The 26598-nt window shown below is 46.0% G+C and overlaps 2 pseudogenes; both read left to right on the plus strand.

Moving 5' to 3' along the window:
- The first annotated feature begins 505 nt into the window (after nt 1–505).
- Nucleotides 506–620, plus strand: LOC149440598 (U2 spliceosomal RNA; annotated as a pseudogene).
- An 864-nt stretch (nt 621–1484) lies between these two features.
- LOC149440599 (U2 spliceosomal RNA) lies at nt 1485–1602 on the plus strand (annotated as a pseudogene).
- Nucleotides 1603–26598: the final 24996 nt, after the last annotated feature.

Below are 26598 nucleotides of genomic sequence, written 5' to 3' on the forward strand. Positions count from 1 at the left end.
AATCAGTGATGGGCCGAACAACCCCATGTTCGGTTCGTGGTCCAACGTCTGAACCTAATGAACACTCACCCGCGAACTTGGATATCAATGGAAGCCTATGGGACTCAAACTTGTAAATTCAAAAGTGCCCATTTTGAAGGCTTATATGCAAGTTTTTGGCCATAAAAGGTGTATGGGGACTTGGGTACTACCCTGAGGGATTTGAATCAGTGAAAAAAAAAATTCAAAAGGAAAGGAGCAGTCATGTTTCATTGTTTAACCACCTCCCTTCCGGCCACTGTATATAAACAGCCGGACAGTGGCAGTGCAGGGTCGGGTGGCCGTTTATCAATAAGTTAGCTGTACATATTATATCATGTCTTTGAAGGTTTTCATGTTTCCAGGTGATGGCATAGTAATGAGGCACAGTAATCTGAACGGGATCTGCAAAGTTGTAGACGTTTCACTACTCACACAAGTGGCACCCTTCATTCAAATAAGTGTTGGAATCATATCCAGCATTAATATTGCATATCGGCCTTTTGGCTAAGATCAAGTGTAGTATCTGTTCTTATCAGTGTCCAGTGGGGGTGCTCCCGACCATTCTAGTTTACGGGGATGGTTGTTGTATAGTACCCTCACTGGTATGATGGGGGTCCGGAAGGCTAGTACCGGAGGGACAGAAACCAGGGAGCGCCATGATTCGTTCTGGGGCCTTGGGAGTAATTCCTCTGGGGAGACCGGAAAGACCCAGTACCTCCTGATCTGAACGTGCTACCTTGGTCTGGCCTGGGGCTGGGGACGCAAAAAGTCCGCAAACTCAGTGCCCCCTGGGGAAGACGCTCTCAGGGGTGTCACTAGTAACACTTGGGTGTGGGACCCCACGGTGTGAAGATGACACATGGCCACTGTTTTTCACTTCTTTTTGCACAGCGCCCTAAGGACCAGGTCTTTTGGCTAAGTCCAGGGCAATTTTTGCTACAGGCCTCAGGGCCTGGTCTGTGCACTATTAGGCACGGTACCACTTTTTTATTTTATTCTATTTATTTAAACCACTCCCACGTTTTGTCACTTTTTCTGTTCTTATGTGTGTGTTTTTCACGGATGGAGGGTGTGGGTCCTCGGGCCTTACCTGAAGTCTAGGGGGAGGATGTGTGGCCATACGGTTCCTTCCTCCCCTGATCCCTAGGGGGTTTTCTCTTCGGGAGAACCCCCTTGCCTAGTACTGGATGTCCGGCTTCGGCTGGGCATAAGGAACGGTGGTCCACCAGGCCTTTTGGCCAGGAGGACCAAATGGGAACCTTGTCCCTGTCAGGAGCTTCGTGCCCCGGGGGATCGGGTGAACGGTCCAACCCTTTCGGGGGTAGGACAAACACACCCCTAAGTGCACGTTTTTCGTGTGGTGTTCTTGCACTTGCACTTTTTTGCGGACACTTACGGGTTTTTACGTTATAGTTGCACGTTTGCGGACTTAAAAAAAAAAAAAAAAAAAATTAATATTGCATATCGCTTCTCGGCCTTTTGGCTAAGATCAGGTGTAGTATCTGTTCTTATCAGTGTCCAGTGGGGGTGCTCCACGGCCATTCTAGCTTTGCGGGGATGGCTGGTTGTATAGTACCCCTGCTGGAATGATGGGGGTCTGGACGGCTAGTACCGGGGGAACAGAAAGCGTGGTGCCCACGAGTATTAGCTGGGGCCCGTGAGTAATTCTCCCGAGGAGACCGGAAGGACCCAGTTCCTCCGGATTTGGACGGATCTACCTTGTCTGGCCAGGGGCCAGGAAGGCAGAAACTCCACAAACCAGTGCCCCCTGAGTGGTCGCCTCAGGGGTGCCCTTAGTAACACCTGGGTGTAGGACCCCACAGTGTGAAAATGGCACATGGTCACTGCGTTTACCACTTTTCCTGCACAGCGCCCTTAGGACCAGGCCTTTTGGCTAGGACCAGGGCAATTTTTGCTACAGGCCTTAGGGCCTGGTCTGTGCACTATTTGGCATGACCACTTTTTTATTTTCTATTTATTTTATTTAATTTATTTCACCTCCCACGTTTGTCACTTTTTCTTGCTTATGTGTGTGTTTTCTCACAGGATGGAGGGTGTGGGTCCTCGGGCCTGCCCTGAAGTCTAGGGGGAGGATGTGTGGCCTTTTGGTTCCTTCCTCCCCTGTCCCTAGGGGGTTTTCTCTTCGGGAGAGCCCCCTGACCAAGTACTGGGTGTCTGGCTTCGGCTGGACACAAGGAACAGTGGTCCACCAGGCCTTTTGGCCAGGAGGACCAAATGGAAACTTTGTCCCTGTCAGGAGCTTCGTGCCCCGGGGGATCAGGTTAGTGGTCCATCCCCTTCAGGGGAAGGACAAAGCACACCCCTAAGTGCACTTTTTCGTGTGGTGTTTTACACTTGCACTTTTTTTGTGATTCACTTACGGGTTTTTTCGTTATCTGCACATTTGCAGACTTAAAAAAAAAAAAATTAATATTGCATTGACTTAGTCACCTTAACCCAATCAACATGGCACTATGAATTGTGTCAAGGCAGATATTGAATGTCCAAGAGCATGACAGGAGGTGTGATCGTTTGTAACCACACCCTGTGATTGGATTATGTAGAGCAGGGTGTTTTCATGAACTTTCACACATCCTGCTATTTTCTAGGACAATTAAAGAGGCCTAACTATAACTATTTTTAAAACTGTCCCCTCCTAGCAGCTATGCTTATTAACCTGTGTAACAAAGATATGTGTGTTTACCTTAATTTTCATTCCACTCCGGTCACCTTACCCGCTCCCCTGTTTCAGCCAGTGTGGCTGCAGGGGAGGGAAGGGAGCACAGACAATGGATGAGTCATTGAAGCGTATGGGTGATGCCACCACTTCAAGCTTTACTAGCTATTGATGGAGCACTCTCTGCCAGGGGCGGACTGACAACTCATGGGGATCTCGGGCAATAGGCGATCATGGGGCCCCTGTGTCCTTGCCCAAACGCAAAAAAGCCTATGAAAAAGGTACTAGGGGCATCTCATGGGGCCCCCTACTGACCCCAGGCCCTCGGGCAGTGCCCGAGTTTCCAAATGGTCAGTCCGCCCCTGCTCTCTGCTCTCCCCTGCAGCACCGCTGGAGTGCTTTTAACCATTTCACTATTAAATTTGTACTGAAGTTACACTATTGGAGCATTTCTTTTTTATACATGTGATTTATTGGCTTATCCATATATATGGGAGATGTTCTGATAGGATGATACCTATCTGTTGGCGATCGGTTTGCAATTGGTGGATTGATATACAAATGCTGTTGTTGACCCCTCAGGATGGTCACAGTACTTCTGGTAAGCCTCAGAGTGGTTGGTGAACAGGGGCGGACTGACCATTCAAGCACTGGGGCACTGCCCGAGGGCCCAGGGTCAGTAGGGGGCCCCATGAGATGCCCCTGGTACCTTTCATAGGGTTTTTTGGGTGTGGTTTGAGTGTGAGCAAGGACACAAATTGCCAAATTTTAATGGAACAAGCTGAAGTTAGAAGCTGATTGGCTACTATGCACAGCTGGACCGGATTCTGAGTGCACTAGTTTTAGGAATTCTACCCTATAGTTGGTGTCACTTTAATTCACTTCCAAGTGTAAAGAAAACAGAGTTTTCTCATTTCCTTTTGTTATTTGAGTCTAGTAAGTTTGCTTGAGATCCAAATTCTATATGACGGAAAGCAAATCTGACATGAAAAGAAGAGAAGTGCTGTGTTATTGCGTATAGGTGTGAACACACAGATAAACATTTTTGGATGAGTATGATAATAGGACAGCAATGCCCCCTGTCTACACCTAGGTGTAATTACAGGTCAACATATTAGGATTGCCACAAACAATAAACAATTTTAGAAAAGTAGCGGTCATCTTTCTGATATAAGGAATCGAGAAATGTCAATTTTCCAGAAATTTTGAAACCAAGGCAAAAAAAAACCCCACATTTTTTCCCTGCTTTTGTTTCTGGAAAATGGAAACTTTCAAGAAAAAATGAAAAAAAAAATCAGTGTAAAGTAGTTATATGAATTGAAAGTAATTTTGTTACAAGATGTTTGTGAAATGCATTGTATGTAAAAGCATTACAGTTGAAATGAAAGGACAGCTTATTCAGCAAATAAACTAACTTTGCTTTTTAAAATTTGTGATGATCCAGAAGCAGCAGAAAAAGTTTCTGGAATGAGAACTCTATGGAGGGAAAGTTCCTTCCACTTTCATTCTGGTACTCCTCATTTAGGTCCATAAAGTATTTTTTAATGTCTTTAGGGCACCTCTGGCATGTGAGGATGGGTTTTGTCACCCTTGTAGTATTGGAAAAGACTATTTCTTCTCACAATATTTGTAAATTGCGGCTCCGCTCTCAGCAGAAATTGCGTTGTGGAAATGTTTCCACACTCTAGATGTTGGTCTCACCATTTTTACTTAGAAGAGGAAATGAAAAACAATGTACTGAGCAGACTATAGGTAAACATTGTGCTGTGATGGTGGAGAATATTTATAGGAATCATTTAAAGGTTATTAAGATAAACTAATATGTCAGACACATTCAGGGGGGACTGACAACTCATGGGGCCCCCAGGCAATTGGGGATCATGGGGCCCCTGTGTCCTTGCCCACACTCAAAACACACCCAAAAAGCCTATAAAAGGTATCAGGGGCATTTTATGGGGCCCCCTACTGACCCGGGCACTTGGGCAGTGCCCGAGTGCTGAATTGGTCAGTCCACCCCTGGACATATTTACCCTCTTACCTGTCAATTAAGACCTGAGAGGAGGACAGAAACTATCATCTACTGTATCCTAACAATCACCCAACTGTAGGAAGTACAAGATTGAACCCACAAGCAAACTAAACTGCAGCCTTTCCCCTGCAGCTTCCCTAGTGGCGTAAATAAATTTTCTCTTGTTTGAGAACTTCATTGAGTAGTACAGTGTTACTTGAATTGTATTCCAGGATTTGCTTATCTTCAGCTGAGAGAACGTATAATAATTTAAGACCATAATGTCTCAAAAATCTTTCATTAAGGTCTTCATGTTCTATAGTTTTAATACCACGTCATAGCTATATTCCACAGTTATTTTTTTCCAATTGTTCTGGAAAAATACAAAAAACAGCTAGAAAAATGGAAAAAAAGTTTTTCCCCTACATTTTCTGTTTTTTTTCATGGCCTTCCCATCTTTTTAAAGGTGCCTCAAGTGGACCATTGAGATCAGACAAGGGTGATTCATTATATTCTAAGTATATAATGCTAAAAAAAAGCTGTCAAAAACTGCAGAAATGAAACATGAGATAATCAGAAGCTATGGGCATGTTGCAAGCGATGGTTAGAACTGTGAACATGTTATAGGAGTTGATGGAGAATGGGGGCATGAATTAGGAGACACATTACATGAGACTACTAAAGATCACTGTTATTACAGCCCTTCAATCAATGATTCCACATTTGTGGTCTCCATTGCCCCCTCAAAAAATTACTTATGTAATTACAAAAGATGAGAGGAAAAAAAAACATAAAAAGGGAACAGGATAGCCAGCTATTTAACCACTAGATCATAACCCTAATAATGAGAATATTTTTCTTTACTGGCTTAACCCCTTCACGCCTAAGGGTAAAACAAATCTAAATGCCTAAGCACAATTCTGCACCGTTGACATGTGTTAGTAAAACCGTACATATCATCACAACTACTTTGCACATCCAGGTGGATTATACCTTGATTTTTTCAGGACAAATTGGGCTTTCATTTGGTGGTAAATGGTAATGGATATCTCCTGATTTTTTTTTTATTATCAAAGGAAAACTGGCCCAAAATAGTAAAAAAAATCCTTTTTTTTTGTTTAGCTATGTGTTTCTTGTTATGACCATAACCTACCACCAAACAGCAACCCAAAATAAATTCTCCAGCTCTTGACGATCGCAGCGATACCATATATGTGTATGTTATTTGTTGTTTGTACCCGTAGTACAGCCCAGAAATCATAGTGCGCATTTTGTTTTTGTCTTTTTTTTTTTTTTTTACCTAAAACACACTAACACTAACTGACACTGACATTAACACTAACTGACACTGATACCAATTTTTTTTAAATCTTGACCTTTGACCCTGACCTTTGACCTTGACCCTAACCTAAACACTAACCCTGGCACTGAACTAGATCAAACCTTGATCTAGGTATTTTTTTTTATTTTTTCTTTTATTTTTTTAATATTTATTTATTTATCTTTTTTTTTTTTTACAAACTTTTTTTTTTCTTCTCTCTGACAGGAGTTCGAGAGATGCAATGTATCTCTCTTCTCCATTCATAGAGAGAGAGAGAGAGAAAAAAAACAAGGGGGCCGGGCTGCACAGTGACTGATCACTGTGATAGCCAATCAGAGGCTATCACAGCGATCATGTGACCCGGGACCGGGAGTCCCGGGTCCCGATCGTTAGAACGGGACCCGGTGCTCTCAGTGACACCGCGGTCTCGGTGCTGGGAGCGCGCTGAGGGGCGCGCTCCCAACACAAAGACAGGTACGCAAATATGCGGCCCCACAGAAAAAAGCCCAGGTCCGTGAGGCCGCATATTTGTGTTACGTCGGCGTCAAGGGGTTAAGTAAGCAGTTAAGTAATGGAAGCACAGGATATTTACTAAAGCTGGGGAGTGCAAAATCAGGCTCACTTCTGCATAGAAACCAATCAGCTTCTAACCTCAGCTTGTTCAATTAACCTTTGAAAATAAAACCTGGAAGCTGATTGGTTTGTACGCAGAAGTGAACCTGATTTTGCACTCTTCAGCTTTAGTAAATACACCCCAATAAGTATCAAAGGTTGCATGTGCACTTCAGTTCACCAGCTGGGCACCAGGACCCTGGAATTTATGATGGGAGATTTCTGTCAGTCGCTTTTGATGCAGAGCTCCCAGCAGACAGCATGGTGCTCTCCTCTTTTGTCTCACTCATACAAGCCCCACTCTAAGACTCCTTTCACACCGGTTATCTGCAAACTTTTTTGGCATTTTTCTTTCCAGCCAAATGGGAATTTTGTATTGAAACATCGCTCTGTAACTGCGAGCAAAGCATTCGCTTCACAGTTTCAGTGTGGCCCAATTGACTTCAATCAGCGAGCTTGACAGCTGTCAGTTGAAATTGTCATGGCCATGGCATGCGTAAAATCCACTGTGGCTGCCATGTCTGCTTGTAGGTGGGCAGTAAAAATGTAGATCAACCACTTGGTATTTCCACTCCTGTGAAAGTGTCCTAATAATAAACTTTCCTTTAACCCTGTCACTGTCAGAGCTGTTTTTTGCATTTTTTGTACACATATTTAAAAAAGCCTGAAGATTTCAAAAAACCCCAAAACATTATATATTTCTGAAGCTCTAGAGACTAAAATAGTGGTAGTTCCAATTTTTTATATCACATGATATTACCACAAAGGTCTAAGGAATGCAAAATGTCTGTAAAAAATACACAAAAGTTAATTTTAGGGCACACAAATGCAATAAATTACCCACTTTTTGGTAAAATATAAAAGATGAGATTGCACCGAGTAAATAGATACCCAACATGTCAAACCTTACATTTGTGTGCACTTGTGATATGGCGACAAACCTCAATAACCTGTATTTTTCAGAGGCAACGCTTTAAAATCCCCCAATAGGTCATCAGTTTAGCATTGCAGAGGAGATTAAAGGCTAGAAATGTTGCTTACTGTGATGCGTGCATTACACATGTTATATATCGCCACAATCAATGTTTTCATGTGTAGGTGCCCCTGAAGAAGAATGAATTTGCATGCTTACATACATACATTGAGGCATGGGGGGGCCTCAAACATTTTTTTTTGGGGGGGGGGGGGTTGTGTGCTTGAGTGTAACATTTTCTTTTTTACTTTTTTTATCACTTAGAGGACAATAAGTCACCTATGTGATGATTTTTTGGTTATAGGTTCTCTTTAAAAGAGCCAGAATGTCTCCCCTGTGTTCCACTGAATCTAAAGTGATACAGATCGCGCTGCATTAGATTCTTTCATGACCATGCTGGCTGGGGACACTGACAGGGGGACCCAAAAGGGTTGTTTTACACATTACTTCTGGGTCAGCAACAGGAAGGGGAGAAGAGTGGACTTGTGTCCACTCAGATTCCTCCCTACTACCCAGCGGCATCCACTATGCCAGTTACGGACCCACAGATGGGCAAACGAAGCCCTAGATACATGGCGGGATGAGCGCGAGAAAGGCGGCTGTTGCTGGGGATGTGCAAGTAATCCAGTGCCTGCAGAGGTGCCGGAATACTTGCATCTCACACGCCAGAAGTCAGCTTGTCAGTTACACACAATACTGGTGGCTGCAGCCATCAGGAGTGTGTGTATGCCTTTACAACAAAAAAACAAAAAAAGCCACCAGGTATTGATGACATCACGTTTGGTTTGGTGGTGACGTCAGTTCGGTCTGAAGCGCTGCCAACTTGACCAGGGGCCATCTTTCCAGTTGCTCTCAAACCAGCGTTTGGGCAGGCCGCTGTCACGAGATACCGGAGCTCCCTGCCAAGATGTCCCGGCAGCTTCCTACCTGGGACCTACATGTACTCCCACCAATCCAATTTATATAACCTACCATCTTACCATCTACATTCCATCTGGAGATGTCACCGTGGCTGTGATGAGATTGATCTGGATTTACTTCTTTACCAATGAGTCTATGTTTTACTATAGGGGACCGGACTGGCCAGGCTGCATTCCACCCTGTTGCTGTTGATGCATCAGAACCTGCTGTTATCTCAAGTTTCACATAACTGTGAGTGTTTCCTGGCATGGTGCTCTCCCGCTGCGATCTGTGAAGTCGGGCCCTTTCTTTTAAGTTTTGTTATCTGTAACTGGACTCTGTGTAATTATTGTCACTGCACCTACCAGCACCTTTGTTGGAGAGATTTCCCATCATTTCCTACCCTGACAGGAAGTGAGGGAAAATCTTCTCAATATGGACACAGACGGTATTGAAAACCTGTTAGAGGTCCTAACCCTTCCCTACTATTTCTGAAAGAAAAAAAAATGGCTGACATTGGACTTTACAAAATCCCTTACTTGCATACCCAACCCTCCTGTGCCATAATCCTCTGCCCCATAGATTAAACTTTCAAAACTGCTGGTGTCAAAATCCCAGTACTGGAACCTTTTGTTTCCCAGTTTTGCAGCTCTTTTCTTTTCAGTGTTATCTGCCATGTTAAAGATTGACTTGAAATGATGATTTACTAATGCTATGCAGTTAAGTAGATAACGTCACCCTTATTGCCTATTATTACCATGGACTGTAAGATGTATAAGGTCATAAAAGCATGGAAAGTATCAGATACATTTACAATTACATTTCTCCTTTTTTCTTTACATAAAGGATATACTGTGACTCATTGCTATATGATGTGTACAGAAGATATGAAAAAAGATAAAACATAATCAGCAGTTTCTAAGAAAAGACCTTGATTATGTGGTTGTATGTATCAATATTTAAATTTCACCACTAATGATGACTAGCAAATGTGTTTCTGTTCTATGGATGGGTGACTCAGAATGGCGGGACTAAAATACTTTGGATTTAGAGTTGGATTTTTAAGTTTTGAGCATAGCAATTGTTTTGAAGTTCATTAGAATCGGCTACATATTATATAATATCTTGCACAATGTACTAAATTTAGTCTCATCCACTCCCTCATCATATCGCGACTCGATTACTGCAACTCCCTTCTCACTGGCCTCCCTCACCGCAGTCGATCCTGAATACGGCAGCCAGGCTCATCCACATTACCAACCACTCTGTTTCCGCCACCCCCTCTGCCAATCCCTCCACTGGCTTCCGACTGCCCAATGGATCAAATTCAAAATGCTTACACTGACATACAAAGCTGTCCATCATACTGCCCCAAACTACATCACTGACCTAATATCCAAGTACCACCCAACATGTACTCTTCGCTCCTCACAAGACCTCCTACTCTCTAGTTCCCTGGTCTCCTCCTCCCATGCCTGCCTCCAGGACTTCTCCAGGGCTTCGCCCATCCTCTGGAACTCCCTACCCCAATCCATCAGACTATCACCTACTCTCCTCTCCTTTAGGCGTACCCTGAAAACCCACCTTTTCAGGGAAGAATACCCCGCCCCCTGCTAATTGCCGATCTCCTCCACTCTTCCTACCACTCCATCCCCCACAGCTTTTCCTCCTGTACCACTCTCCCCTCCCTCCTAGATTGTAAGCGCCAAGGAGCAGGGCCCTCAAACCCCTTGTGTATCGCACTGTATTGTTATTGCACTGTCTTCTGTATTGTCTCCCATTGTAATGTACAGCACTGAGCGAACTATTGGCTCTTTATAAATACTGTATAATAATAATAATAGTCTCTTAGATTGTAAGCTCCCAGGATCAGGGCCCCCCTAACCCTCTTGTATTGAACTGTATTGTTGCTATATTGTCTCCCTTTATTTTGTAAAGCGCTGAGCAAATTGTTGGCGCTATATAAATCCTGTATAATAATAGACAGAATTGCATAGACAATAAAAGGTATGTAAGTTCATGTAATATTCAGTGCATCCACAGCATGTGAATGAGGTTTTATGATTATTTTGGACATAAGTTGGCCAAATACATTGCAGTTGGTTTGTGCAAGCTAATTTTTAGTGCAAACTATCTATCAGATACTGTATGCACTTATTGGTAAATCTAAAGGAGGCTGCAAATAGGTTGCATAATCAGACTTATGTCCAGGTTAATTTGGATCACACCATACAATCTCTCCTTTGATTTAAGTTTCTTACATATTAATAGTAAGGTATTTTTATCTTTGTGTTATTCATTCTAAACTGTGGTAGCAGTTTATAAAAATATGTGTGTAACGGACCTGACCCAGTCTGCGCTTGAGAACACCGACCGCAGACACCACAGCCGACCAAACAAGACTAGACGACACCAGTCTGTCTGAACATGGAACTCTTTATTTGAATCTCCAACTGGCTTTTTATACACTCAAGGGAACAATCCCCCCTCCCTGCATAATGTCCCATGGCGGGGCAATCTACATTTAGTAACAAGAAACACACCAACAGACAGTCCCATCAGGAGGGAGGGCTGCTGGAGACACCCCCCACCAAGCCAATGCACATAAACACATACATCCCATAATAGTTTGCTCCCAAGCAAGACACACACTAGACCAATGGGATGCAACCACATGGCATTAAACAATCAAACAATCAACAACCCCCCACCCCAATATTATCTCTAACAGGCACAGGGTGACTTACACATAATAGGGATATGGGGAGCTGAGACAGGGGTCTCCCCACCTCTCTAAAGTGAGCTAGATTCCATGGGCCCTCCACCCAAAGTGACTCCCGTCACAATGTGCACAGCTTAAAGGAGCACTGTCACTTTGCCCATGCAAGTGACATTGTTTTTGCAAAGGAGCCCTAATGACCCTACAACATTCTCCTTCCCAGCATTCACCAGCTGCTCCTTCATCTGATGATAAAATCCCCCATGTTGGCTGGTGTCAGGCATATGGGTTACATCCCTCCTTCTAATATGTGACAGTGCTTAGCCCTAGTAATTGGCTGTTAGACTTGATAGGGGAGCACTGGCAGGATTAGTATTCATGGGTTAGGGAGCCCCTTGGCAAAGACATTGTCATTTTGCCCTGAATGGGCAAGGTGATGGTTTCTCTCTAACATACAAATGTCAAGTGTAGCAATAACATAAGTAAATTAATGTGTGATGTCATATAGCTCTGAAAGATTCAGATATTGTGGTGCTGCTAGAGGAGATATCATATTCCTGTGGATGTAACATGTGTAGGATAAAAGGTTTGTTACTATTCTGTGCCTGCCTCTAAGATCACATCCAAATGTTTCCCATTTGCTGAGAGATGGCAATGCTATTCAAACCCCCTAAGTTGGAAGAGTATAAATGGAAATGGCGAATGGAGTCAGAGCGGGGTTAGGTGATCAAATGGAACCCTGTAAAGGTGGACCCTAGTCTTCTGGGAGAACATTTGTCAATGGGACTGTGTGAGTAGTAATGCTTCCACTAGGTGGTAGCAATGCATTCTCCTTTGTAAAGCCTAATCATGTGAACTGGGGCCTTAAATAGGAAAGATACATTTTTTAATGCCAATATTGTGAGCACTAGGTATCTCTAGAGTCAATTTGAGTTAGTTGACTTGAGAGCTGTTACATGGGAGGAGGTCACATGCTCTTCTATACCCACTTAGTAGTATTGTCAGTTGTGATGGATAAAAAATCAACAGGGGAGCACTGCAAGGTTAGTATTCATGGGTTGAGCCTCTTGGCAAAGACACTGTCATTTTGCCCTGAATGGGCAAGGTGATGGTTTCTCTATAACATACAAATGTCAAGTGAAACAACAACATAGGTAATTTGATGCGTGATGACATATAACTCTGTAAGATTTAGATATCGTGGTGCTACTAGGGAAGATATCATGTTGCTGGGGATGTACCATATATAGGATAAAAGGTCTGTTACTATTCTGTGCCTGCCCCTAAGATCACATCCACATTTCCCATTTGCTGGGAGCTGGCCATCCTACTCAAACCCCTCTAGTTGGAAGGGTATAAATGGAAACGGTGAATGGAGCCTAGAGGGAGGTTGGGAGATCAAATGGAACACCGTAAAGGTGGACCCTAGTCTTATGGGAGAACTTAAGTGTGAGGGAGATGTGAGTAGTTAAAGGTAATGCTTCCTCTAAGGGTTAGCAATGCATTCTCCCTTGGGAAGCCCAGCTATGTGAACTGGGGCCTTAAATAAGAAAGTGAAATTTGGTAATGTCAATATTGCGAGCACTGAGCATCTCTAGAGTCAATTCGAGTTAGTTTGAATAAGTGATTTACAAAGACATTAAAGGAAGGATTTTGAACTGTGAGCAAATATGGAAAGAGTGTGTAGAAGACGAGAAAATGTGCAAACTATTCTGCTGGTCTGGTCTCTCCTTCTTTTCAAAAAGTTAAGCTGAAGCTTGGAAGTATGGATAAGTGATTGGGTTCTATCTAGGCAAAAAGTAGTTGGCCTGATCATGAGACACCACTGCTGCTGTGTGGAGTATTTTTGTTTCCCTTATCCTGACTTCAACTGTATGACCAAGGACCATGGCGTATTGATGACCCTTATATCACAATAGAACACTAGTACAGTAGCCTGGTATTACCTAGATTAGAAAGGCCTCACAAAGTGGCTCTTTCCCTGTAAAGAAAAGAGTCGGATGTGGCCCTTTGCTTTCTTTTACATGGCCCTTGGGGCATTATTCCCCCCCCCTGTCAGCAACAGTGAGGCACAGTTCCTGCCATTTACATTGACAAGGGGAGCACTAGTTCTCTCACTGACACCAACTATGGAACACTATTCCTCCCACTGACACCAATGATGGGGCACTATTCCTCCCACTGACACCAATAATGTGACACTATTCTTCCCACTTACACCAATGATGGGGCACTATTGCTCTGACTGACACCAATGATAGGGCATGATTCTTCCCACTGACACCAATGATGGGGCACTACTCCTCCCACTGACACCATTAATGGGGCACTACTTGTTAGGAATGGACTGGCCAGCAATGGTGGGACTCACCTGCCTTTTGATCTGCAGTACCAGGGCTGGCCAGCGGGTGCTCCCAGCAATCAGAGACTCAACCTTTCAGCCAGCTAACACCTGGAACTGATGATACTGGTGTATTTAAGGGATGGCCAGACTTGCAGACTCTGCCTTGGTGTTGTGTTTGTCCTGGGCCCTGTATCTGTCCTGCATCCTGCATCCTGTTTCTGTTCCTTTGCTGACTTCTCCTGCTCTGACCCTGGCTTGTGACCCTGACCATCCCTCTGTCTGACCCTCTGTACTACGCTGCTTGCTACCTGTTCTGATCCCTGGCTTGTGACCCGGACCATCCCTCTGCCTGACCCTCTGTACTATGCTGCTTGCTACCTGCTGAACCTGGCCTGTGACCCCGACCATTCTCCGCTTGCTCCCCCTGTACCTACCTGCCCAATTGATATTGACCCGGCCTGCCTGACGACGCTTGCTGGTATATACTGTTATCTGTGGGTGGTTTGGTTTGGTTTGTTTGCACTGTATTATGTTTTAGTATTGCACTGCATTTATGTTTGTACTGTTAGTGTTAATAAATTATATTGTTTATAACATATCTGAGGTCTGCGTTTCCCTGCTTCAGTCACACATCTCTGGTCATACCTGGGAGCCCTGACATTACACCAAGGCCAATCCTGACCAGAAGTGGCTGCACAGGGAAGCCATCTTGGCTTGTTGATGGGAAGGATGGATCTTGAGGAGGTTGAGTATTTATATCTGCTAGTGTTTGATGACAGGGAGTATGCTTATCAAACTCTGAAGGAGTATACCCAGGATGAACTGCTAGAATGTATACGGCTCGCTCATGTTCTAGTAGATCAGGGCACAGTGTTCTCTGAGGTGCAGCCATTGATTGAGGTTTGTGCTGAGTTGGTTTCATCTGGTTCCCCCGAATGCAGGGATGAATTTTTGCCACCATTTAGTGCAGACCAGGTAGAGTCCCTGGTGTGGTTATTAGAGGATGATGTGGGTTACTTTCTGGAGCGTTATTCCACTTGTTCACCACAGACACTAAGAGATTGTATAAACGCAGTGCAGTCATTGACCAGACAGACTTTGTGTAAGCTCAGCTTTGTTCAACCCATACTGCAGACATGGACAGACTTGTTGCACCCAGCCTCAGTCAGCTTACAAAGACCCAGTCCTGCTTCTAACTCTACTCCTGTATTCCCACCAGCTCCTCCAGTTACAGCCCAGTATACTTGGCTATCTACCGCATGTCAGTACCCTGTTCCCACTCGCTGCACCTATCCTGCCTTTAACCCTGTAAAAAAGCCCTCTGTAGCAACTGCTCCCTCTCCTGTTCCATCCTCCAGTTCTTCTCTGTCTCCAGCTGCTCCATTCGTTTGCAGACCTGCGTTTACTTGCAGTGCTCCAGTAGTTAAAACCAGAAAAAAGCGAAAATTCTTTCCAACCAATACCATCCTGCCAGTATCCAAACCGGTGAGCCTGCCTTCCGTGGTTCAGACTGATGCCTGTACGCAGCCTGATGCCTCTACTCAGCCTGAAGCCTCTACGCGGCCTGAAGCCTCTCCTCGGCCTGAAGCCTCTCCTCGGCCTGAAGCCTCTACTCGGCCTGATGCCTGTACTCGGCCTGATGCCTGTACTCGGCCTGATGCCTGTACTCGGCCTGATGCCTGTACTCGGCCTGAAGCCTCTACGCGGCCTGATGCCTGTACTCGGCCTGATGCCTCTCTTCAGCCTGATGCCTCTACTCGGCCTGATGCCTCTACTCGGCCTGATGCCTCTACTCGGCCTGAAGCCTCTACTCGGCCTAATGCCTCTACCCAGCATGATGAACTGATCCAGCCTGACGATCCTATTAGGCCAGTTGACTCGATGCCCGCTGTTGATCCAGATGATCCGGTACCTGATCCGGTGCCCGCTGTCGTGCCAATTGACTCAGAGCCCGCTGTCGTACCTGGTGACTCGGTGCCCACTGCCTTGCCAGATGACGCGGTGCCCGCTGGCAAGCCAAATGACCTGATGCCTGGTGACCTAGTGTCCGCTGTCATACCTGATGACCCGATGCCCGCTGTCGAGCCAGACAATCCGGTACCTGATGACCCGGTGCCCACTGTCGTGCCTGTTGACTCGGAGACCACTGCCTTGCAAGATGACGCGGTGCCCGCTGTCGAGCCAAATGACCTGATGCCTGGTGACCCGATGCCCGCTGTCCAGTCAGACGATCCAATGTCTGACCCAGTGCCCGCGGTCATACCAGTTGACTCGGAGCCCACTGCCTTGCCAGATGACGCGGTGCCCGCGGTCGAGCCAAATGACCTGATGCCTGGTGACCCGATGCCCGCTGTCCAGCCAGACGATTCAATGTCTGCCCCGGTGCCCGCGGTCATGCCAGTTGACTCGGAGCCCACTGCCTTGCCAGATGACGCGGTGCTTGCTGTCGAGCCAAATGACTTGATGCCTGGTGACCCGATGCCCGCTGTCCGGTCAGACGATCCAATGTCTGACCCAGTGCCCGCGGTCATACCAGTTGACTCGGAGCCCACTGCCTTGCCAGATGACGCGGTGCCCGCTGTCGAGCCAAATGACCTGATGCCTGGTGACCCGATGCCCGCTGTCCAGCCAGACCATCCAATGTCTGACCCAGTGCCTGCGGTCATACCAGTTGACTCGGAGCCCACTGTCGTGCCTGGTGTCTCGGTGCCCGCCGCTCCGCCTGGGGGCCCGAGACCTGTCGCTCCGCCTGGGGGTCCGGCACCTGTCGCTCCGCCTGAGGGCCCGAGACCTGTCGCTCCATCTGGGGGTCCGGCGCCCGCCGCTCCGCCTGAGGGCCCGAGACCTGCCGCTCCGCCTGGGGGTCCGGCGCCTGCCGCTCCGCCTGAGGGCCCGAGACCTGTCGCTCCTCCTGGGGGTCCGGCGCCCGCCGCTCCGCCTGAGGGCCCGAGACCTGTCGCTCCATCTGGAGGTCCGGCGCCCGCCGCTCCGCCTGAGGGCCCGAGACCTGTCGCTCCGCCTGGGGGCACGATGCCCGTCACCCCGCCTGGGGGCACGATGCCCGTCGCCCCGCCTGGGGGCCCGATGCCCGCCGCTCCGCCCGGGGGCCCGGTGCCTGTCGCCCCGCCCGGGGGCCCGGTGCCTGTCGCCCCGCCCGGGGGCCCGGTGCCTGTCGCCCCGCCCGGGGGCCCGGTGCCTGTCGCCCCGCCCGGGGGCCCGGTGCCTGCTGCTCCGCCCGGGGGCCCGCTGCCTGCTGCTTCGCCTGGTAATCCGATGTGCCTCTGCCCGGAGTCCTGCCCGATGTGCCTCTGCCCGGAGTCCTGCCCGATGTGCCTCTGCCCGGAGTCCTGCCCGATGTGCCTCTGCCCGGAGTCCTGCCCGATGTGCCTCTGCCCGGAGTCCTGCCCGATGTGCCTCTGCCCGATGTGCCTCTGCCCGGAGTCCTGCCCGATGTGCCTCTGCCCGGTGTGCCTCTGCCCGGTGTGCCGCTGCCCGGAGTCCAGCCCGGTGTGCCGCTGCCCGGAGTCCTGCCCGGTGTGCCAGTCTTTGATATCCCGCCAGTTGCCAGACCCGGGCGGTGGAACATTTTGCCCAGCTAGGACTGTTTGGAGCGTCCTGAGGCCGCTCCTTGAGGGGGGGGGTACTGTTAGGAATGGACTGGCCAGCAATGGTGGGACTCACCTGCCTTTTGATCTGCAGTACCAGGGCTGGCCAGCGGGTGCTCCCAGCAATCAGAGACTCAACCTTTCAGCCAGCTAACACCTGGAACTGATGATACTGGTGTATTTAAGGGATGGCCAGACTTGCAGACTCTGCCTTGGTGTTGTGTTTGTCCTGGGCCCTGTATCTGTCCTGCATCCTGCATCCTGTTTCTGTTCCTTTGCTGACTTCTCCTGCTCTGACCCTGGCTTGTGACCCTGACCATCCCTCTGTCTGACCCTCTGTACTACGCTGCTTGCTACCTGTTCTGATCCCTGGCTTGTGACCCGGACCATCCCTCTGCCTGACCCTCTGTACTATGCTGCTTGCTACCTGCTGAACCTGGCCTGTGACCCCGACCATTCTCCGCTTGCTCCCCCTGTACCTACCTGCCCAATTGATATTGACCCGGCCTGCCTGACGACGCTTGCTGGTATATACTGTTATCTGTGGGTGGTTTGGTTTGTTTGCACTGTATTATGTTTAGTATTGCACTGCATTTATGTTTGTACTGTTAGTGTTAATAAATTATATTGTTTATAACATATCTGAGGTCTGCGTTTCCCTGCTTCAGTCACACACCTCTGGTCATACCTGGGAGCCCTGACACTACTCCTCCCACTGACACCAACGATAGGGCACGATTCCACCCACTAACACCAATGATAGGGCACAATTCAACCCACTGACACCAATGATGGGGTATTATTCCTCCCATTGACAACAATGATGGGAGACTATTCCTCCCAGTAATACCAACAAAGGGACACTATTACTCCCCCTAATACCAATGATGGGGCATTGCTTTCTCCCACTGATTCCAGGATGCTTTCTTCTCCCAATGACCGCAGTCTGGCCCCCCTAAAGTTTGAAGAACAGTAAAGTGGCCCTTTGTTCAGAAAGTTTGGAGACCCCGGTCTACAGTATAGGATGAACAGCACAGTCTACATAGTGCAAATCATCTGAAACAGAAAAGGGCTACGACTCTTGTATAGCATTTTTCAGGTGGAGTGTATATTTCACCATGCCAGGCCTGCGGTTTCCATTTGCTGCACTTGCAAATCTCAATCACCAAAGGTTTTGACTATGACCAAGGTCTTTTTTGACTGAAACATGTCAGTGTTGCTTGTCGTTTGGAACATTTGTACTCTGCAGTTATAATAAAGACATCAGCATTTTAATCTTGACCTTTTTGCCGACCTTTCATGATTGAGATTTGCTGCACTTGCTTCTCATATAGTAGGCTAAACTCAGTGCAGGACATTCAGTACCATTAGATGACAGTAGAGTCCTTGCTTCTCAATACACGTTCTTGGATCCACACTGATTTGACTATGCCAATTCCTTTTTCATCTTAGTGGGAACATAAGCGTGACCTTGTGCTTAGCTGGGAGGGAGAGCACAGGGACTCTCTCCAATTCTTTAAAAAGCACTATGAGGGCTCTTTAGGGCTCTAGAGCCCCTTCCCGAGAAAACAAGGGTACTGTTGGCATCTGATGGATAATACCCTGTAAAAAACATGCACAAGTTTAACTCAACACCAGGTAATTTTTGCTTTTCAATAAAAATAAATGTTACCAAATTGCTAATTATAATTCTAATTCACTGGGCCCCAACGCTAGCTGGCTGAAGATCCCTTAAGAAAAAGTCGGAAGTGACGAAACGCGTCAGAGTCGTGACGTCAAACGCAAACCGGAAGTAGCATCGCGGCCATTTTGGATGTGGTCTGCTAGTGGTTGGATAGTCGTTTATGTAATGTAAGCAGATACTATTTTTATTAAATTCTTGTATTCTACTCCGCTGAGTTTCTCTCTTCTCTACTTTGTGAGGAATGGGGAGACTTCGTTGTACTCCTCTCTAAAGAGGAAAAGCCACCTGTTCTGCGGAAAATATGAAAATGCCTGCTTAATTTGAATGAGGGTAATAGTGTGTAATCTTAACACAGAGTGAGGGCACTCATTTGGTTTAGTGCACTGTGTCACCGATTGCATTTGTGTGGTGTGTTATATTATACTTGGAGTAATTAATTCACTTTACCACCAGTGTGGATATTGAATTTGAATTTCACATTGTGTTTAAACACTATACAATATAAATTTATTTCACTTTTTTTTTTTTTTTTCTCTTTTTGTGCTGTTATATTCTCACTAGTGTTTGTGCATGATTTCACAGAATTTTATTCAATTTTAAAGGGTAATGCACTATATTTAGTTTATATTTTGTTTGAGGTATTCTGGATTGGAATGAAGATTTGGACATCATTTTGGAAGATTTGATATTTGTGGACACTTTGGACATTTGTGGAGATTTTTGTTTTTGAAAAGGTTTATACTAATAATTTTGCACTTTCAAGGGTGAAAGTTTTTACTTTTCTTTGGGTACACATAGAGTTTTATTTTGGATGAGTTAGAACTAAACACTGTACCTTTGTAGCTGTTACACAGAGAATTTGACCTTTGGTTTATGCTAATAGGTACCTCTCAAGGGACATTGCACCATATCCTAGCCATTCTCCTAAACTAGTTATAGCATTATTATTCACATTACAGTTAATGTTTATATGCATTGTTCATTACTGGCTTTGCTGATCCCAATCTAGTGGTAGAGAACTCTATCCTAAGTTACTTTGGCATAGTGATTATACTGTGTAGCAGATTTTATCTGATACTACTTCCTGTATACTTATTTATGCTCAAACCACCATTTATTCCAACCCATACCAATACGTCAAGTTAATTTACACTAAATAGTCTTGTGTCTATTTCCTGGTACTAATTCACAACCAAGTTCCAGGTATCTACCCTTGTGTTCCTATAAATGCATGCAGTAAGTTTCTTTCAACCAGGTGTGTCAGATGGAATGAGGCTGTTCTTGGAGTCGAGGCGCAGAACAGAAAACCCATATTACCAAGTGGGACCTCCATGGGTAGCACTACATTATCAAGACAATTTTTTTTATTAATGAATATGCCATTTAATCAAAGGGTACTTTAGACTTCATTACAGTTTAAACTTGAGGATACATCTTGACAGAACTGGTTTTCAGATATTAAAACTCTGGTTTTTCCACTATTTAAAGGAATGCAGCTCTACTGGGAAATTTTGCAAGGACATTCTGTAATTTAGTTTATTCAAAACCACTCCATTTACTGGTCATGCAATAGCCTATCTTCTCGGAATGAGGAAACAGACACTGAACTTTAACGTACTGAGCAGATATGCAATGAACTGGAATATTTGTGCTTGGGTTATAACAATGTAGGTGCCCTAAATCCATTATTTGGAGCTAATTCATTTTTGTTCCTCATTCCTCCTCAGCTGTCTCATGTTTATTACTTAGAACAAGAATTTGTATAAATAAAAGTAATATTTAATTTATATGTATAGCCAAAACCTTTTATATGAAACTGAATGAATTTCTAAAGTATGTGTCTAGTATGACTATTAATGTTCTTTCTCTCATTTAGAACACTCTCCAGCAGGGGCGGACTGACAAATCATGGGGCTCCCGGGCAATAGGGGATTATGGGGCCCCTGTGTCCTCACCCACACCCAAAAAAGCCTATGAAAAAGCCAATGAAAAGGTACCAGGGGCATCTCATGGGGCCTCTCATGGGGCCCCCTACTGACCCCAGGCCCTCAGGCAGTGCTCGAATGGTCAGTCCGCCCCTGCTCTCCAGGATCTTTTGTAGATAGAGTCCCATAGGAAGCTTTTATATTCCTTGTTTGAGCCATGATAAAGGGAGATAGCTTGGCCCCGGAAACATGTCATCTACTTTTTATCTCCCTGCTGTCCTTATTTAATCAGCAATAAATAATTGTGGACTCTTAAGCTGGCTATAGAAGGATCAAATTTCAGTCATTTTATCAGGGACCAGATAATTTTGGTCCATGTATGGTTTTTCCCAGTTTGCAAAAGTCAATCTAACAACTGACTTCTGCTGAATGGGACTGTTGGAAAACATTTCTCGATCAGCTGCCTGCAGCAACTGATCAGTGTGGTCTGGCACAGTGTGGTCACAATGGCACAGTGGGGATGATCCCTCTATCCACCTTGCTTGTGTGGATGGAGGAATCTAATTGTTTCTTTTCAATAAGCCACCTGGCTAATAAACAACAAAATCTATCTATGGCCAGCCTTAAGGAGCTGGTGCACCTCTTTTTGTTGATTTCACTTGGATTTGTCAGTGAAGGCCAATGCCCTTCTAATTGGGATGGGGGACAGTTTGTGCCAGAGGTTTAATCATTAATAGTCATAGGCTGAACATCCTCCTGTTTGGTTCACGGTCAAACATTCGAATCTAACGAAAATTTGACCACGAACTTTGAACAGAGACAATTTACTGAGCGGTATCTTACTGCATCTGAGTATACGGTAAGATACCAGCTGAATATCAAAATAATGGTCGGCATTGCCCAACAATCAAATTTTTTTTTCTTTAAAAAGCAAGGGGTTCTCCCTCCCATCCATACCAAGCCCTTTGAGTCTGGTATGGAGTTTGAGGGAAACCTCCCACACCAACATTTTTTTTAAATGGCGTGGGGATCCCCCCAATATCCCTACCAGACCCTTATTCGAAAATGCAGCCCGGCAGGTCAGGAAAGGGGGAGGGCCAGCGAGCACCTCCCCCTCCTGGGGCCCCCAGATCCCGCCCCCCCATGTGAATAAGTATGCGGTAACAAAAAAAAAGTGTAGTGTAAAATAAGACAGGAGACAGTCTTTGACAAGCCATTTATTAAAAATAAAAGAGTAGATTCGACGTCAATCATGATGCCAGCCGCCACTGCCGACCAGAAAAAGAAAAAAAAAATCGGCTCCACCCTCAATGCTGGCTCCCGCCGTTTGACCGCTACACCGCGATGCCAGTTCTTAACCACTTGCCTACTGGACACTTTTACCCCCTTCCTGCCCAGGCCAAGTTTCCGCTTTCAGTGCTGTTGCACTTTGAATGACAATTGTGCAGACAGTCATGCAACACTGTACCCATATGACATTTTTGTAATTTTTTTAACACAAATAGAGCTTTCGTTTGGTGGTATTTAATCACCGCTGGGGTTTTTTTAATTTTTTTTACTATAAACAAAAAAAAGAGCAAACAATATGAAAAAAAAACAGGTAAATTTTCTCCTTCACTGATGTGCATTGATGAGACAGCACTGACAGGCACTGATAGGTGGCTCTGATGGGCACTGACTGGCAGCACTGACTGACGCCACTGACTGACGGCACTGATGGGTGGCACTGTTGGGCACTGATTGATGGCACTACTGGGTGGCACTGCTGGGCACTGATGGGTGGTACTGTTGGGCAGCACTGATGGGTGGCACAGCTGGGCACAGATGGTCGCCACTGGGCACTTTGGGGCTGCACTGATAATCAGGGCACTGATAATCAGTGCCTTGATTATCAGTGCAGATGTCCTGTGTGACACTTTGCAGTTATCGGCAGTACTATCGTCACGCTGTGACAGCATGAGGAAAGTGCTGCCAATAGCAGGCAACTGTATTTACTGTGTCATTGGACACAGCTCATCATGTGGCAAAAGGCCACTTACATTGGCCTTTTACCTTGTCATGTGATCAGCTGTAGAATGCTGAAGGGAACCAACCACTAAGAACAAGCTTCCTGGAACTATTCACAGGCTTCTCTTCTCTTGCCAGCATCTCCTTGATGTACCACCCCAGACCCTAGATGAAATTCTCCTTGTCACCCAGAAATCTGGAGGTTTTTTCATGAGCAGGGGAGTCTGGCTCATGTGCTCCTTCCCCTATCCACCCAGGGGGGCATATGAGTTCTTACTCAGATCCTCTCTTGTACCAATTGTGGGTTGGCTACTGCTATCAGCTGGACTGCCCCTTCCCTGCCATACAGGTGGTCCTCACTCAGGGGGCCAGTGAGTTCCAAGCTTCCCTCTTTTCCAGCTCCAGGCTTGCAGGCAGGCCCTCTCCCACTAGGCCTTCTGGCAACCTCCTTCCTCACAGCCTTACATCTTTCTCTCAACTCTCCACACTCCCCGCTCCACACTCCTGCTACTGAGCAGGCTCCAATGCTTTTAAGGAGTCCCAGCCCCTTGCCAAGCCTTCTGTTGGGGATTGGCTGAAGTCCCTCAAGAGTGCAGCCAGCCATTTCTCAGATCCACTCACTGTGTAGTGTTAAAAAAGACAGGACATAGTCTTTGGCATGTCCTTTATTAAAAGAAAAAACTAAAAGAATGTCCCCCACTGTAGATCCAATGTCAATCACGATGCCCACCGCCGACCCCAAAAAAAAGGTTTTGTTCCCGATGATGGCTGCCAGCCCTCTTCCCCTGAGCTGCCTTGACAGTTCTTAAATATGAAAGGGGCAGGGGCCACCCGCGGACGTCACGCATGTGACCCCACCCCATGTTACATCAATGATCTCACATGGAGCTCGGTGATATCCCCGGGTGGCCCCGCCTCTTACATATTTAAGAACTGTCAAACCACCGGAGCAGGCAGAAGGCTAAAAACCATCACCAGAAGCTGAGCTTTTTTTTCAATTCTTTTTTCGGGTTGGAGGCAGCAGCGTCGGTGATGGCGGGCATCGTGATTGATGTTGTATCTATTTCGGGGGGCATTCTTTTAATTTTTTCTTTTGATAAAGGACTTGTCAAAGACCGTGTCCTGTCTTTTTTCACACTACACTTTTTGTTTTTTTGTGAATGAGTCCCTTATACTCATTCACATAGGGGGAGCGGGATCTGGGGGCCCCCTTGTTAAAGAGGGCTTCCAGATTCTAATAAGAACCCTGCCCACAGACCCTCACAACCACCAGCCAGGGTTGTGGGGAAGAGGCCCTTGTCTCCATCAACATGGGATGAGGTGCTTTGGGGGGGAGTCCCCCTGCCCTAAAGCACCCCCCATGTTGAGGGTATGTGGCCTGGTATGGTTCAGGAGGGGGGGCGCTCTCTCATTCCTGATCTGCTGGGCTGCATGCTTGGGTAAGGGTCTGGTATGGATTTTGGGTGGGACCCCCATTCCATTTTTTTTTAATGTTGGTGTGGGAGTTCCCCTCAAAATCCGTACCAGACCTGAAGGGCTTGGTATGGATGGGAGGGGGAACCCCACGCCATTTTTTTAATTATTTTTTTAATTGCCGGCAATTCTTTTACATTCAGCTGTCAGTGGGGAACCCCCCTGACAACTGAAACATTAACTCATGGTTGTCACTACTAAAATACCGCATGACTTAATAAAATAACTCATGCAGTATTTTAGTAGCGTTGACTTTTTTCTGACCTCTGGAACGGATTTATTGGTTTTCAGTGTATTCCTATGGGAAACGGTATTTCGGTTTACGAATTTTTCGCTTTACGAAAAGTCCTGCAGAACTAATTAAATTCATAAACCGAGGTATTACTGTACTTGCAAAAAATTACAAAGGACATTAGATGGTGGTGGCCTGCCATTTAGGGTCACTCACTTGGACAAAACAGCTCTCTGGAATTTCTATGCTGAATAGCAGGATTCAGCTGGTGAGCAGGGCAGTCAGAGTCTACATTTCCCAGGAAGGGTAGCGTGTGTGGCTGGGCATATAAATATCAAAAGCCCAGGAGGTTGGCCAGCAGAGTGCAGGGACAGACTGAAGGAGAAGGAGGTGTGCTGATGGCTGAGGTGCTGAACTAGGCCGAGGAGCCAGAGTTGGAGAGTAAGGAAGAGTGGAAAGAGCCTATTGACCACCTGGTCTGCCACACTGCCCACCAGGCCAATCTGACAGCAGGACATCAGACGGGGCACTGAGTCTGAGCTGGAGAGTCCATGGATTGACCCCGTCTTCAGGGAAAGGCAGACCACTATGATCTGCCGGACTACTCTGATCAGGTGAGAGAGACCCATACATCCACTAACCAAGTGAATACTGACAGTTGTCACCTCAGCTATCTACCTACATATAGTTGTGAAAATTACATATAGTTGCCCCAGTTTGTGGCCTGGTTTTCTCAGCCATCATCGTTGAGATACATATGCATTACAGTTTTATGTACAAGCTGACCACAGGACATACACTTGCAGGCCAGGATACAGCAGTGCCAACTGAGACAACAAGATTCCCCAAGGATTCCCATTACTATTTATTTTTGCTTTTGATGTTTCAGAGGGAGCTTGCCTATAGACATTTATGTCGTGTTGCTACTCATTACTTCAAGTCTGCCCTATGTTTAGTGTTTTAAAGGGGACCCCACCCTAATTCACTACCATCAAGAAGAAAAGTGTTAACTCTCCCTTGTTCCCTCTCTATCTTTGTATTACCATCTTAAGGAACTATATTCCGCACCACAACTCAACTTTATACCAACTGGCCCCCCACAAGCGCACAGAAGACATTGCAGCATTCTTAAAGGGACAGGGCTAAATTTCAAATGAGAATTCTCTTTCCTTCACATCTAATTCTTGTCATCTAGTTCTGAGGACCCACAGTGACCTTACCTGTTTGTTGATAGTTGTTCCTGCTCACTGGGGATTCTGCAGTCCCCTCCGATTGTTGGCAGGCCTTCTTTTAGAAATAATCCACTGCCTCCAGTTATTGTTGCTTTACTGTGAATGTCTTTATTTTTGCTCACAATTACCAAGAGTGTTTATATTTGCTGCATACTGTATATCAGTGTCATTTTGTTCTTGTTGACCAAGTTACATCTAATTCAAGTATAAATTTCATATTGGTCTATACTAACTTGTGTGTTTGTCCTTTTACAGTTTTGATTTATTTTGGACATAAAAGCACGATGGTGTCAGCAGAGGTTGGGCTTTCAACAAGAGGTTCAGATTGACAGGGAACCCAAAAATGACAAAGCAACCCTTAAGGAGGTAGTGCTACAAAATATTTGGTTCTTTATTCCTGCTGTCTTTTAATTGGTAATTTACCGTAAGTATTTTTAAAGTGTTACTAAACCCGGACCCTGCACTCACTATATCTGATCTCCCCGGACCCTGCACTCACTATATCTGGTCTCCCCGGACCCTGCATTCACTATATCTGATCTCCCCAGACCCTGCACTCACTATATCTGGTCTCCCCGGACCCTGCATTCACTATATCTGATCTCCCCAGACCCTGCACTCACTATATCTGATCTCCCCGGACCCTGCATTCACTATATCTGATCTCCCTGGACCCTGCACTCACTATATCTGCTCTCCCACATTACACACAACATGGAAATGCAATTATTTTAGTCAATATAAACTGCTAAATACCTTTTCTCATCAGCAGCTAGAGCAGTCTTGTGACTTCAGCACAGCACTGGTTAAAGCTTGTTGGAGAAGTTTTTTTTCTGCTCTAGGGACCCCTGACCTTCTTTCTGGA

This window comes from Staurois parvus, unplaced genomic scaffold (genome assembly GCF_062004578.1).
Source record: "Staurois parvus isolate SC_StPar_1 unplaced genomic scaffold, SC_StPar_1.0 ptg001066l, whole genome shotgun sequence".
Lineage (NCBI taxonomy): Eukaryota > Metazoa > Chordata > Amphibia > Anura > Ranidae > Staurois > Staurois parvus.